General features: G+C 40.6%; 1 protein-coding gene across 1 annotated transcript in view; it reads left to right on the top strand.

Annotated features, from left to right (window-relative positions):
* Positions 1-13,540, top strand: part of ptn (pleiotrophin) — a 98,252-nt gene that overhangs the window by 35,104 nt on the left and 49,608 nt on the right. The window lies entirely within an intron of this gene.

The raw sequence follows: 13,540 nt of genomic DNA, 5'->3' as shown, positions 1-13,540 counted from the left end.
TCAGAGAAACTTATTCAGAAACTGAAGTGGTCTCCTAATTTTTACCAGAGCTATATATATATATATAATACAACAATCCAATACCCATCTAAATTAGATGGAAAAGTCCAATCTTTGATTGTGTACCCTGCTAAAAAATACAGCTGGTCATCCAGTGAAAACATACTCTATGCTGGTCAATAGTTAGTTAACAAGCATGCCTATCTGTTAGTGTATGTATTTTTCTGGTTAACCAGCTGGTCTTGAGCTTTTTTTTTTTTTTAGCAGATAATATTATTTGTACATTTTGTCAAATTTTGCACCGCTGTAAGCTGATCCCCATTGGGCTAATTGTTCAGTGAGGAAGGGGTAGCTCATAACCCCGCCTCTGCTGTGATACCACGTGCCTTGGTCAAAGTTCAGCTTTTTGCAGTTAGGTGAACTACTGTAGTCTAAAAATTGTAGTTTAATTGTAGTTTCATGCACGACACCCTCCTTTACTCTCTCACTGCCATCCTACTAAAAGAATCAAGATTCTTTTTTTCTGACATTGAGATGTATGATACATACATACATATGCTGTAGCCACACCACTCACCAAAAAACACTGGTCCCAGACATGACATGATTTCGAAAAAACCTGCATGATACAATCACAAATGGCCAAAATCGAGCAGAGCGGAAAGTAAAGCACTACTGCATATTTCATACTGAAAGCTGTGTTAGTGTGCTGACTATGCTGTGTGTATTTGTAACTCCTCCTCTCCCACTCAGCAAAGACCCACAGACACCACCACACTTCTTGACCAATCACGTGTGGCTTTAACAGAAAAAAAAAAACAAAAAAAACAAATCGCTTCCTTGTTCACTTCATAGAGCCGGTACTTACAGCCAGATTGTTGGTGATCGACCCATCACTACTTTCATGGGTCCCGGTGCAGTAGTTGATTCACACCTGAGTGTGAGATCTGTAGGATTTTGTACACAAAAGAATCACACCACGGGTGAAAAAGAATATAAGACAGGTGCAAACCATACTCAAAAAAGTACTGGTGTGAAAATACTCTAAATTACTCTCCCATTGAAACATACATGGGGTGGAGAATGAAACTGAAACACCCGTCATTTTAGTGTGGGAGGTTTAATGGCTAAATTGCACCAGTAAGAGCAGAGTGTGAAGGTTCAGTTAGCAGGGTAAGATCACAGTTTTGCTCAAAATATTGCAATGCACACAACATTATGGGTAACATACCAGAGTTCAAAAGAGGACAAATTGTTGGTGCACGTCTTGCTGGCGCATCTGTGACCAAGACAGTAAGTCTTTGTGATGTATCAAGAGCCACGGTATCCAGGGTAATGTCAGCATACCACCAAGAAGGACCAACCACATCCAACAGGATTAACTGTGGACGCAAGAGAAAGCTGTCTGAAAGGGATGTTTTCAGAGACACAACCTTAGTTAAAGATATAGCTCTGCGTGCTAAGTAAAGTTAGCCTTTAAACTTCACTTAACCTCAGACTCGAGCGGCCCCTCTAACTGCATGATTTAGTGCGTAGCCAGTTTTACCACATCAAAGCCCCAGAGTCTGCTCTATATCATAAAATCCTATGTGAATGGCACCCACTTTGACCGGTGTTCTGTTAAGTTGAGCTGCCTTGTCAAACCGTCCTTCCATAGTGTTTATTAAGGTCTCTGCAAAACCCAGAATCAACCGGAGATCCGATTTAAACCTAAAAGTACTTACACAAGATGGCTATCGCTAACTAGCTCTGTAAACAAAGCTGTAAACAGAAGCTGTAAACAGAAACAGAGATGTTAGCTCCTCCTTAGCAATAGCTCCTAATGCTGTAGCCCAGATTCAGCGTGAGGTGAGCGAGGCCATAAACTCACTGGTTGATGTCGACACCCTAAGGTCTCTCTGATCAACTCGTATTTCTGAGGATTTTCTATTACCAGCTACTGCAAACAGTGGAGGCTGAGAAACTCACCTATAGTATTTCACAAAGAACAAGAAAAAAATGGATGAATGAGACCTTTAATATCTTTGTGATGATACAGCACAGACATATTGTTGAGACATTTTCTGAATCAGTAGAGTCTGGCCTGTCGAGTTAATCTTATTGTGAGAATGTACGTCACTTATATTTGGATTTAGAAGGAAATGCAGAAATTGTTGAGATTGATTTCCATTTCACCCTAGCACCTGATTCTTTGCCTCGCTTAGGAGGCAAGTTGAATTAAAAGGCTCTATTCTGTAAGTCATTGCAATAACCTATGATAACAAAGTTTTTTAGTGATTTCCAGAGTTCCCATAGGTCAGTTTCACATGCATAGACAGACCCACAAATCAAGCAGTTAGAAACAAGAGGCAGAAGACAAGTATGTTAACTGTGTTGCATTATCTCAGAGATGTTATTAATCCAAACATTGACCATAGACCAGTGAATGGCATGTTTTGAAAGTGTAAAAAGAAGAGAATCCATAGCTAAGCAGCTCTGCTCTTGTCTCAGTGAAGGTTTTTTACGCTGGGCAGTGTGTTAAAAGACTATTGCAGGATTCTCACTCTGCCCCATTTGCAATGCAAACAGCCAGACTTCAAAAATCCAACAGTTTTGTTGATTTAAATCTAAAATCAAAATTTAACAAGGTTGTTACCAGTCCTCCTCAACTACATTTGACAGGTGCACTCAATTACAGTTTTTCTTTTTTTTTTTTTTTGCTATAACAAGGAGACAGTCCTCCCATCTCAAATCAGCTTGCTGGGTGGAAAGTGGACGCTCTGACAGTCCGGCAGCTCTCAGATCAGCTTGGCACCTGGAGAAGAATGAAAGCGGCCTTTTTCTTCGGCGGCTTCTTCATTTCCATCCTACTTTCTCCTTCATTAACAAAGATTATTAAAGCATCCGGAGTCTTCATTTCCCCCCGGGCGCTTTCAGTTTAGCTAATCTCAGAGCATGTTCTCAGGTGTAGGCATGCTTACGTGATTGTGAGCGTGAAAAAAAACGAGAGCGTTGAAAGAAGCGACCTGAGATGTGGGAGCTTAGATGACTGTATGTGAGATTGGCGAACAAGACAAACACTGGCATCTGCGGTGGTTAAGAGGAGCAGATTTCAGCTGTTTATATGAGCTTGGGTTGGTGGATAATGGAACTCTATCTTGGTAATCGGTGGTAATTTTCCGACACTTTGCTGTTAAGGTGGTACTTTATCAAGACGTTTGCTCATACAGGACCATATGTGCCTTATGTGTCTGTGTGTAGCATTTGTACGAGGTTTATGGGGATGCATGCTTAGAAAAATGCATCAATTGAGCGTCTTTCACTCATGGGTTATGCATTTAAGGGGAGGGATGCACTTAAGAAAACATGGGAGGATTACTTTAGAAAAAAAAAATATGAGATGATATCAGAAGTGCATACGATTACACATTCTTCTTGATTTACATGTATTTTAGCTAATAGCACATGCCGTCATTTTTGCAAAGATTATCCTCCACCTTTAAAAAAAAGCTGGTGTTTGCATTATTTGCTGTGAAGTCTCAGTGAGGGATTTTCTTTAGCAGTGTTAACAGATTTATTCAGCAACTATACAGAGCCTCAAAGATAAGTATTTATCCACTATTGATGCAAAAGCTGCATGATACATTGTTTTATCATTAGTATTATTACAACATACACTATTAGTCCATTTATTTTTGCAATTTAAAAGGCAAAAATTACCCAATTAATACTGCTTTAGATGATTAGATGATCTGTTACAGGGTGAAGAAATGTTCTCTTTGTGGGCCGTAGGGAAAAAAATGCTTACAAGTTCAGCCTTTGCCCACACCCAACACAAGTCTCAAGAGTCAGTCTTGCTTAACGGCAAATACTAGGGACATGCACCTAGCAGAGAAACAGGCTAGATGCTAGCAGCATCATTATTTATTTGACTATTTGTATGGATGGATGTTCGTTTAGATATGTGGCAAAGTGGTGATACTCTGCCCTCGCAGTTGCCTGTGTGAGCAATAGATAGATAGACAGATAGCTAACAGGAACTTCAAAAAGTAATCAAGAACTTCGTATAGGATTGGCTTTACTGAGGATATCAAGTTTATCCACATCCTTTGTTGTTTGTTTGATTCTTTCCTTTGGTTCATACTTTTCTTGTAAAACTGCAAATAAATACAATGAAAATAAACATTTTAAATAATCTCTGAGTATGAACTGCCTTAAAACATGTAAATAGTAAACCAAAGCTAACTTAGCTAACTTAGCTAACGTTACCTATAAATTAGCTAGCAATGTAGTGAAGCCTGCACTAGCTAGCCAAAGCACAGATACAGTGTGGATAAAACACACAAAAAATACTTACTTTTTAAATAGTTCGAATTTTTCCCTTTTTCTCCCCAATTTACATGACCAATTACCCAACCCACTTATTAGGACTCCCCCTATCACTAGTGATGCCCCAACAAACCAGGAGGGTGAAGACTAGCACATGCCTCCTCCGATACATGTAAAGTCAGCCACCGCTTCTTTTCGAGCTGCTGCTGATGCAGCATTGCCGAGCAGCATCACAGCGCGCTCGGAGGAAAGCGCAGCGACTCGGTTCTGATACATCAGCTCACAGATGCCCTGTGCTGTGGACATTACCCTAGGAGTGATGCGGGGAGAGAGTGCCATCTACCCACCCGGAGGGAGCAGGGCCAATTGTGCTCCCTCTGAGCGCCGGCGGCTTGATGGCAAAGCTGCATGAGCGGGGGTTCGAACCTGCGACCTCCCGCTCATAGTGGCAGCGCTTTACATTCTTGTTTTTTGCTTCTTAAAAGTGCTATCATAACTTAAAACCTAACATTTTGTAACTTACAGACATATCTTTTTTATAGGCTCAAGCAAAAAAGGCGAGAAAGTGGGAGTCCATGCACACTGCAGCTCTCCTGAAGCTTAACTGAAAACAAAATGGCGGATGCCCTCTCTAAAATAAATAATTCCCTTCGGTACCCAAAAACCCATAAGGTGGCCCTAATTAACCTGGATAAAATAACCTGAATGATGAAGAATAAGTGAATAAGTGAAGTTCAGTGCACGACTGTGTATTTACTAAACAGCTCATTATTTAAGTGTGTTTTACAATGAGCTGCATAAATCAGAAACCAGTAAAAGATCTAGTTGCGTTAGCTGTCTTACAACTCCCTGGTCTTAAAAGTCTGTGTGTGTGTGTGTGTGTGTGTGTGTGTGTGTGTGTGTGTGTGTGAATTAGTGTGTGTGTGTGTGTGTATTTGTGTCTGTCTGTGAAAGTGATTTGGGATTACTGGTGACTGACAGGTTTATCTTTGAGGAGGCAGGTTTATCCATGCTGGTTACACCTGTCTGTGTGTGTGTGTGTGTGTGTGAAACATGGGATTTTGTGACGATACGTGTGTGTGTCTGTGTGTGTGTGCGTGTGTGTGCGTCGGATACGGACGGAGCTGCGTGGGATGAATAGGAATGCCTTTTCCGGGTGGAAGGGAATTCTGTCTGCTGCAGGAATGTGCTAATGAACCGGACTCTTTGATACCTGCCAGCAGCAGCTCCTTTCAGAGCGAGACCCTGCGCTCTTCTCAGGGCTTTAGACCTTCTGAAGCGTTGAAAAAGGTCTCACGGGCTCTGCGCTCTTTTAGAGGCCTTAAATATTTTCTGCATTGCTCAGAGGAGCGGAGGACTATTAGTGGTGTTAAATTATTCCACCACGTTCAAACTGAATGAAAGCTTTATAATGTGATGATATTTTTACTCTTATGACAAAAAGAAGAAAAATCCAGAGATGACTGTAAAGAGATAAAGTGGGGTAAGGAGCTGTGATTAATTATTTTTTTCAGAGCCCAGCTGATAGGTAAGTTCAGTCTGTTTGAAACTGACATGAAGTAATCAGTATAGTCGTCTGACAATATTACTCAGTATAACCCTATATTATTAAAAGCCATACACACAGACTGTAATTTTGATCAAAGCCATAGCGCAGCAGTACAGTGGACCTCAACCTCTGCATTTAACGCATCCGTGGCAGAGACCACACACTCACACTCGTGAGTAGGGTCAGTGGACACTCATTCGGAGCAGTGGGCTTGCTGCCTCAGCACCCAGAAGCGATCAGGGGTTAGATGTTTTTCTAAAGGGCACCTCAGTTAAAATGCTGAGGAAAAAGGAGGAAAATAAAAATGCTGTTCCTTCACTTCCCTTACCCTCATTTCCATCCAGTCTGGAGGATTAAACTAGCATTTCAAGTACACTTACTTTTCTAACCTTATATTTGTCACGAATGAGAAGGGTGGACGTAAGTGCAGATATAAATGCTTTTACTAAATAAGATAAATGAATATAAAACTGAAAACAAACAAGGGTATCGCAAAAACAATGTACACAAAACTAGAGCGATAAACAAACGAGAACAAAACTATGCTTAACAAAAACAAGCATGGGTCAATTACACATTGCGTAACTGGATTTAGGGTTTGTCAGTGTGTCTTTGGTATTGTGAGGGCATCAAAAAATATGCCTTGCACAGCTCGAAACACGAAAAAGGCATACACTAATTCTCCTTAACTAATCATGGGTGTGTTTTGGGCATAACACGAAATAAACCAATCAGTGTATGACTTGCCATTCCCTTTAAGAGGCAGCTGCACTCTGACTTTGGTGAGTTTGTATCTTAACAGCATGGCACTTTGTGTGTCTCAGCAGAGGAGACCGACCTGCGTGTTCACGCTGGGAAGGTACGCCAGCAGTTCATTTTGGCAACAGTAATGTTATTTTACTCTTTATTCTGTTTATTGTCGGGTTTGCGCTCTGCAGTGTGTCTGTGTGTGTGTTTAACGACCTGGAGTGAATGCGTGTGCATGGTGCTCCTGCATGGCTAAGATAGGAATGGGTGGCTGACTGTTGACTGTTGTCAGGGTTTTAATCAGTCAGTGGTGCACCTGTATTTCCTGCCACCAAGATAGAGACAGACCAGAAATTTACCTAAACACATCTCACTTCCAGATCACCACTCCCATCAGCGTTGATTTTTTTCCTAAACTCTCGTGCTATTTTAACAGCCCGGGTGCAAGGTGTGAAAGACTGTTAAAGGGGTGTAAGCTAGCAATGAGCATCGTGACACACCTTGCGCAGCGTGTACGATAGGGATCAGGATGGGATGTCACAAGATGGTTGTGTCATAGGTGTTCACGCAGCTAGAGTCATGCACAGACACTGGTCATTACTCACCTGCTTCAACCCACAACCTGCTGGATAGTAGTTTCCTGTCATGACTGTGGTGCTGCAAATTAAAGCCCACCTGCTAGTTATTCCATGGATCACACAGGACTTGTAGACACACCCACCCTGTGCAGACCCCTACTCACAGCCTTCTGGCACATGTGAGTCATCTTTTGACACCAGCTTTTCTCCTCTAATTTTGGTTCATTGCAAATACAGTATGTCAGTATGAACAATGCTGCATGTATAAACACACCGTTAATCGCAAACAAAAGAAGATCTACATGTTTGTCAGCTCCACTGAGCATATATATGACCCTTTGTAGTTCTATGATTACAGACTGTAGTCCTGTATCAGTTTATCTGCATAAGAAGAATAGTCCACCAACAGCGTCTTGTGGGCAGCGTCCTGTGGGCAGTGTAATGTGATCACTGATGAAGGACTAGAAGATGACAAACACAAACTGTGCAGCAACAGATTCAGAGATTATATCTTGCATCCAGACTGCAATTGAAAAAACAGGACCAGTGAGTTTTTAGGCTTTCTCAGTCACATGACATTCTATTCAGTAGCTCCTCTATTTCCACTCGCTGTTGTGTTTATGCGGATCTCCATGGAAACTCCCGAGGTCAGTGAAAAACAGTAGATAATTCAGCCTGTAATTTTCTCAGAGGACGTCTGTGAAAAACACGTACGTGGTCGTTCCGGACGGGAATAAAATCACAGAGGACCCCCATAACAGAGAAATTTACCACAGGACCCCCTGAGAAACTAATCCCGTCCAGATAGGGCTTAACTCTAACCGCCACTCTGCCAGGGTCTCTGCAGTGTGGAGAACACCAACCACCCAAATAAAACCTCTGGGGTCCTGATCATTGAACAACAAGGTAAAACAAGAAAAAAAGTATACAAATAACCAGTCTGTAATTATAGAACTACAAAGTGCTCCTATATGATGTGTGGAGCTGAAACAATGGACAATGGGTATAGAAATGAAGTGATCATGATGTTATACTTGATCAGAGTACATGTTGTAAGGTTGGTGCTTCCCAGCAGAAAATAGCTTTTCTTTTTTGGTTTGCAATTAAGAGACCACTTCAATTTCTGAAACTCTGATTTTGCTATTTATAGGTAGATGTTTGAGTAAAATGAAATTTTTGTTTTATTCTATAAACTACGGACAACATTTCTCCCAAATTCTGAATAAAAATATTGTCATTTAGAGCATTTATTTGCAGAAAATGAGAAATGGCTGAAATAACAAAAAAGCTGCAGAATTTTCAGACCTCAAATAATGCAAAGAAAACAAGTTCATATTCATAAAGTTTTAAGAGTTCAGAATCCTGGTTCTCCTCCACCAGTCTTACACACTGCTTTTGTATCATTTTACGCCACTCCTGGTGCAAATATTTAAGCAGTTCAGTTTGGTTTGGTGGCTTGTGATCATCCATCTTCCTCTTGATTATATTCCAGAGGTTTTCAATTTTGGTAAAATCAAAGAAACTCATCATTTTTAAATGGCCTTTTACTTTTTTTTCCAGAGCTGTATTTGACCTTGTAATGCCAATACAGCAGTCTTTACTAATAGAACTGAGTAAGACAAGACACATAATTGTGATCCCCTTTCAACCCTTGGCCCTGCCTCATAGCCCTTGTTAGCCTGGATGGGTAGGGGGAAGTGTTAGGGCTACATGACCCTTCAAACAGGGGGGCTATGAGAATCACGGGCAAGATGGCTTCACGAGAAACAAAAGAAAACCCCAATTAAAAAGTATTTTTCTTGTTAAAAATGAGGAGAACCACTATATTAACATAGTTTATGGTGCAGTTTCAATGTTTTATGGCCATTTTTTATTTTCCTTCCCACCTTAAATTGTGCAACAGATGGCAGAAGCTGCAGAATTTAAGGTGGTTAAAAGTTATTAAAAGCTATTTTCTAGCTCTTTATCACAGAGGAATTAAGGAATGGCCTGTAATCATGATTTGCTGCAGCACCTGCCCTCTTTCTGAAGACATACAATGCCCTAAAGTTAACTAGCTAAACAGCCACTAAGTTGTTGAACCTCAGCGCTCCTCTGCTACCACATCACCCTGGCAGGGTCGCCTACGAATCACCCTGGTAATGAAGCCATTTTGTTGATTTATTGTTTATTGGAAAATGTCAGGGACAGGATTTTCACCCCTTTCCCTTGTTCCTCTTTTCTACAGGGAAGGGGGTACCACTTTAAAATAAGACTACCTTTATAAAGGGTTTATAAATAGTTCACAATTAGTTTATTAATGGTTACTAATGCTAAATTATGTTGTAAATGCCTTAAAAATCATTAATAATCAGTTGTAACACATACGTAGAAAGGGCAACATTATAGGTGGCTGTGGATTCACTATTTGGCAAAAAACAGGTAATTGTTGCCCTTTTTATGTGTGTTTTATTACTGATTATTAATGACTTATTTTTAAGGCATTTACAACCTAATTAGTAACCATTAATAAACTAATTATAAACCATTTATAAACCCTTTATAAAGGTTGTCTTATTTTAAAGTGGTACCGGAAAGGGTAACACTCAAAAACAAGGGGTAAGGGTAGAAAGAAAAATAGGATTGGGCTTTAGGATGAGGTCCTTCAGTCATTTAGACTGTGTAGACCTGGTTTAACCTCTCTGTGTTTACACTGCAATTCAGATCACAGTCTCTGTGAGTTGATAGGGTTCATATCTCTTCTGCCTGAAACAATGAATGCAGTGTTTATACATCGTCTGCATTCCTCTGAAACATATACAAGGTGTGCTGATAGAGCTGTAAACACTGCTGATATCTCACAGTACATATGAGGAGCCTCACAGTCTGCAGTTACTGACAGAGTCACTAAACAGGGTGTTAATCTGTCACACAGCAACACAACTACAAAAAAGAGAGGGAGAAAGAGAGAGAGAGAGAGATCGCAGAGTCAGAGAGAAACAAAGAAAACGAAAGACATTAAAGAAAGAAGAAAAAAAGTAAAATGGCAGGAGTGACAGGAGTGGTTGATTAGATAAGAAAGAGAAAAATATATAAAGAGTGTGAGTTTGAAAGATAAAGAATGAGACAAACAGAATGGAAGAAAGAGAAAACAATAGAGTGAGACTGAATGAAAATAACAGAAAACACAACAGAGTTTAAGTAAAACAAAGAAAGGTAAGAGAGAAGGAAGAAAATAAGGGAGAAATGCAGCAAAAGTGAATAAAAGTGTAAAACCTATGAATGAGAGAGCAATATGCAGAAGAGACTAAAGTAAACTGAAAGAAAGAACAGAAAGAAAGAATGAAAGTTGTAAAAAGGACAAAGAGGAAGCGGTACAGTGGACAAAATAAAAGAAGAGAAAGAGTGATAGAGAATTGGACAAAAAGGGTAGGCAACAGTAAATTCGAAAAAGAAAGAGTTATAGAGAATACAAATGACAAGTTAAATAGAGAAAATGTTGTAAAGAGAGAGAGTAAGAGAGAAAAATATCAAAAACAAAAGGATATAAATAAATGGTTAAAGAAAAAAGGAATGAAACAGTGATTAAAGGAAAAAAGGAAGAGGAGGAAGTGGAGAGAATTATGTTCAGAGACAGAGAGAGAGAGTTTGAAATAGATTGTTAGAGGAAGTTGGATAGAGAGGGACAGAGAAATAAAATGAGAGTAAAAAAAAGAAAGCACAAAAGAATGAACAGGTGATAAAAGAGAATGAAGGGAAGAAAAAGAAATAAAGTGGACAAAATGAGGGAAGAGAGACATTTAGAGTGTCTATGTGAGGGAGATAAAGATGGATAGTAGAGTGATTGAGTGTGTTTGTGTGTGTGAGAAAGATTGAGATTGAGCATAAGAGTGTGTGTGTGTGGGTTAGAGAGAAAGATAGAGATAGAGAGAGATAGAGAATGATATAGAATGGCTGGTAAACAGTAAAAGATAAAGAGGCAAGAAAAAGAGACAGGAAACAAGTGGAAGATGGGAACAAATAAAATGGAAAGAATGAGAGAAATGAGAGAGAGTGATAGAGAATTAGACAAAGGGAAAAAGATCATACACAAGAGAAAAGAGAAGAGAGAGAGAAAGAAAAATAAGCAGTACGAAAGAAAGAATGAAAGAGAATAGAAAGAGATACGGAAGCACAGAGTACTTGAGTTACTAAGAGGGAAAAAAAGATAGTAAAATAGAGAGGAAGAGAGAGTGAGAGAGAGAGAAGCACAAGGTACTTGAGTTAGTCAGAGAGAGAGGGAGAGAGAGACAGAGAGAAAGAGAGAGACACACAGAAGCACAAAGTACTTGAGTTAGTAAGAGAGAGAGATGGAGAGAGAGACAGAGAGAGAGAGACACAGAAGCGCAACGTACTTGAGTTAGTAAGAGAGAGGGAGAGAGAGACAGAGAAAAAGAGAGAGAGACACACAGAAGCACAAAGTACTTGAGTTAGTAAGAGAGAGAGAGGGAGAGAGAGACACAGAAGCACAATGTACTTGAGTTAGTAAGCGAGAGGGAGAAAGAGACAGAGAGAAAGAGAGAGAGAGAGACACACAGAAGCACAAGGTACTTGAGTTAGTAAGAGAGCGAGACAGAGAGAGAAAGAGAGAGAGGGACACAGAGGCACAAAGTACTTGAGTTAGTAAGAGAGAGAGACGGAGAGAGAAAGAGAGAGAGACACAGAAGCACAAAGTACTTTAGTTAGTAAGAGAGAGAGAGACAGAGAGAGAAAGAGAGACACAGAAGCACAAGGTATTTGAGTTAGTAAGAGAGAGAGAGAGAAAGAGAGAGAGACAGAAGTGCAAAGTACTTGAGTTAGTAAGAGAGAGAGATGGAGAGAGAGACAGAGAGAGAAAGAGAGAGAGACACAGAAGCACAAAGTACTTGAGTTAGTAAGAGAGAGAGACGGAGAGAGAGACAGAGAGAGAGAGACACACAGAAGCACAAAGTACTTGAGTTAGTAAGTAAGAGACGGAGAGAGAAAGAGAGAGAGACACAAGCACAAAGTACTTGAGTTAGTAAGAGAGAGAGACAGAGAGAGAAAGACTTTGACTTTTAACAACACTTTATTATAACTAAATCATGTTATAACATGTAAAAGTCATTTTTGGCCATCTCAGCCATTAAAATCATCATTAAAATCAGGACATTATGACACAAAAGATAGATAAATAAATAATAATATTTTTTTTTTTTACTGAAATTGAGGTGCAAAGCAGAGCTCATCCTCATAAACTGAGCACACTGCATCCCCACAGCACCACACTGCTCTAAAAGTCATAAAATCAGACATACATTTATAATAATTAAAATCAATTAAAACCCTGGATCTGACAAGTCTAGAGAGGATTGTTACTGCGTCGGTGTCAGCTGCTTGAGCCTCTTTATTCCTGCGACTAATGTAGACCGCCAACTTAGCCTGACCAAGGATGAAATTTATTAGCTGACACCTGAACCTCTCTCTCCGCACATATTTAAAACCCAGGATAAATATCTGAGGGGTAAAAACCACATTAAGAGCCGTAAAAACAGAGTGTAAAACCTTAAAAAGGGGACGTAGCCTAAAACAGTGCATAAAAGCGTGAAACACCGTTTCCCTCTGAAAACAGAAGAGACAACCTTGAGTGACCTCAGGATTTAAAATGGAAATAAAAGAATTAACAGAAACAATACCGTGTAAAATCCTCCACGTCAGGTCAGCCACTCTCCTAGTTAACGGTGGTTTATACAGCGCTCTCCATTCTGGGTGAACCTCATCACTGAGACCCAGAGCATTACGCCACGGTGTGTCTGCTCTGGTCTCCAGTCTTTTTCTGTTAAAAACTTTCATACAGGTCTTGTACAGTTTTTTACCAGACACGGAACTGAGATCCATGACCGGCTCCTCTGTGCTGTCCAGGAGCGGTCCCCGACAGCCCTGATAGTCCGGAGTGATGATGACCCAGGGAAAGGGGTCATCTCCATCAGGGCTGAGTTCTCCTGTGCCAAAGTCCGTTATCAGAACCCGCTCCTCGGTGGACAGCGCAGACCTCCAACGCTGCAGGATCTGGGCCACGACTCTAAAGGACCTCACCCTCAGACGCACCGCCAGGTTCTCCACTCCGTCCAGCCCAGGCCCTGCAACCTCCACCAGCTGACGAAGCGTCATGACGTTCGTGGAGACCAGCATCCTGACCAGAGAGGGGGAGGTCCAGCTCGTCACATCCAGTCGTGACCCATAGACCAAAGGCTCCTCCAGGAGCCAGTACAACGAGGTTTCACCCAGTCTGGACGTGTTAAAAAAGTTCCAAATTCTAAAAAGTCCACGATAAAACAAAGGTAATCCAGTAAAATCCAGCGTTTTAGTGTCCATTAAAAAC

Source organism: Astyanax mexicanus, chromosome 2 (assembly GCF_023375975.1).
Source record: "Astyanax mexicanus isolate ESR-SI-001 chromosome 2, AstMex3_surface, whole genome shotgun sequence".
Taxonomy (NCBI): Eukaryota; Metazoa; Chordata; class Actinopteri; order Characiformes; family Acestrorhamphidae; genus Astyanax; species Astyanax mexicanus.
Note: the sequence above shows the minus strand (reverse complement) of the source record. Positions and strands in the feature narration are given on the sequence as shown.